The sequence below is a fragment of the Engraulis encrasicolus genome, chromosome 8 (genome assembly GCF_034702125.1).
Source record: "Engraulis encrasicolus isolate BLACKSEA-1 chromosome 8, IST_EnEncr_1.0, whole genome shotgun sequence".
Taxonomy (NCBI): Eukaryota; Metazoa; Chordata; class Actinopteri; order Clupeiformes; family Engraulidae; genus Engraulis; species Engraulis encrasicolus.
The window spans coordinates 27,633,324-27,635,684 of NC_085864.1; the positions used below are offsets into that span (position 1 = coordinate 27,633,324).

Below are 2,361 nucleotides of genomic sequence, written 5' to 3' on the forward strand. Positions count from 1 at the left end.
CACAGATTTGTCTATCATACAAATTCCATTCACATTATTAAAATTACTATAGCATGACGAGGCTATAAACGATTGCACTGACATCCCACATGGGAAGACTGGTGTCATTCCATTTCATGCTAGTTGAACACATAACTCATCCTCTGTGAAAACTGAAAATGTGACCAGTTGGATTCAAGACGTCTGACGAAATGCACCACGTAGCGCGCATCATCTGATAAGGTACTTGGTTAGTCGCGGCGGAGCGGCACTCGTGACAATTGCGCGCCAGCGGACGCAGCGCTTAATTCACTGGAAGGCTTACGTGAAGAACACACACCAGCCGTTACGCAAACGCTGCCTGCAACAACCTGCACAGGAGCCCGAGGCGTACTCGCAGTCAAGAACGTGGACTTGGGTGACAGTAGAGGTGTGAAGGAGGAAGGCGTGCGATCACACTTCACGGAAGTATTACGAACATTGTTTCACTGACAAAGACATGCATGGTTGGAGGGTGCCAAGCTGGTGACAGACTTCGCACAGTAGCCTGCAAAGAATGAAATTATTTTATTGCTGGAGTTCCATACCATAAAGGTAAGCCGTACCCAGATGTTTCACATTTTATTTTTTAATCCATACACACATATAGACTCTATGTAAATTCAAAGCAAAGCAACGTGGATAGACGCATGTACTTTTACCTGTCATGGGCAGTACAGTGCCATCTCACTTAGCTCATATCTGTCTGCATGTTCTACTTTAAAATTAGGCTACATTTCATTTCGGTTGTGGTTCTGGCGCATGCATGTGTTTTGACGCTGGGTTGTGCGCATAGGGTTTTGGAGAGGTTTTGTGGAAATTCAGGATCGGGGGTGTCCTGGATGTCTATAGGCCTGTAGATGTGTTTGTAAACAAACCACATTAAAGTCTCTGTCGTGTGCTGAATTCGTGCCATATATATTTTCTAATAGACCACAGCGTCCAACTTTAACTGTATGTCAGTCAGTCAGTATCCTAGTTCACCATGCCCATTCATAGGGGTTGTTATTTCACTATAAGCTGTTTTATATTTGTTTTCGAATGCTGAAGTGATGAGTTTTTCAATTCAGATGGGAATCACAGAGGCATATGCTTTGCTTGCTTTTAAATAAACAAATAAATATGGTCTGTAACTGGACTCTGGAGTCTGGGCTTCTGGAATCTGAGCACCGGACAGTTCTGATGAACAGTGAGTGTTTTCTCAAAAGATTCCACCGACTTAGTGATGCCCCTGTGAATGCAGTGTGGTTGCTATGGATTTAATGGGGTGTTTTCCAACCGCTGGTAGTCTGTTCACACTGGTGGCGAGACTTTTGTATTGAGAAAGCTGAGATTCTGCTTTTATTCACACAATAATCCTGTGGCACTGGCTTTCTGTGAAACTGCGGGCAAGAAAGAGGTCTACCATGTGGACCCCTGTACCAAAATCATGTTTGTTACTATTTCTTTACACAATTGCAGGTGTCATGTGCTCATACATAAATGAATGAAGTCTAAATTTAGTCAGAGGGGACCGATGAGTTGATGGATTTTCAGCTACAATGAGAAGCAGGATTAGACCTCTATCTACAAATCCAATGAAAAATGTCTAGTTAAACAGCCACAACAATTGCAGTGCCTTCATGTCTTCATGTGTTGATGCTGGCCATAATGACAACATCATCCAAGTACTGTATGTCTACCCCTGAGTAACAATACAACACCTCAAGTTGATTTTTATTTTTGATTATGCCAGTCCAAATGGAAAAACAGAGGATCTCTCAACATTGTATGTAGGCCTATGGGTCATTGCCAGTACACATGATAGTGGGTAAACATTGCAATGCCAAAATAACATTGCTTGTGTTTTGGTTGAACACATTCCTCTGGTGTTGGATTTACCAAGTGTGTTCTACTCATCACCTGTATTGTGTGAAAGATTTGCCGGTAACACTTTAGAATATCCCAAAAAGCCTTATAAACACTTTATTTACATTTAATGATAATTAACATTTAACAAAAGCATTTACGAATGTTTGTAAATGAGTAAGAACCAAACTACGACTGCACAGTGGGAGTGAATCAACTTCTACAGTGTGAGTTTTATGTGTTTAATGCCTTCTAGTCTTTGTAGGAGACACGAGACACTTCGAGGACTGATGTGACTGTGCTGTGTCTGCTGTGTTAACATAGTATTTCTTGCCAATTTATAAACATTTGCAAACATTTTGTTGACAATAAATTCATTATATATAAAGTGCTTATAAAGATGTTTATAGGTATTTTAAAGTGTTACCAATTTGCTCATACACTCAAACATAGACTGAGATGTAGAGTATGAATGACTCGATGGCTATGTGTTGC

At 40.8% G+C, this 2,361-nt stretch overlaps 1 protein-coding gene across 2 annotated transcripts in view; it reads left to right on the top strand.

Annotated features, from left to right (window-relative positions):
* Positions 1-263: 263 nt before the first annotated feature.
* LOC134454376 (P2Y purinoceptor 6) overlaps positions 264-2,361 on the top strand; it is a 17,796-nt gene continuing 15,698 nt past the window's right edge. For both annotated transcript variants that reach the window (XM_063205336.1, XM_063205335.1), the window contains exon 1: positions 264-573. The gene's annotated coding sequence lies outside the window, so the exon portion shown is untranslated. The remainder of the gene's footprint in view (positions 574-2,361) is intronic.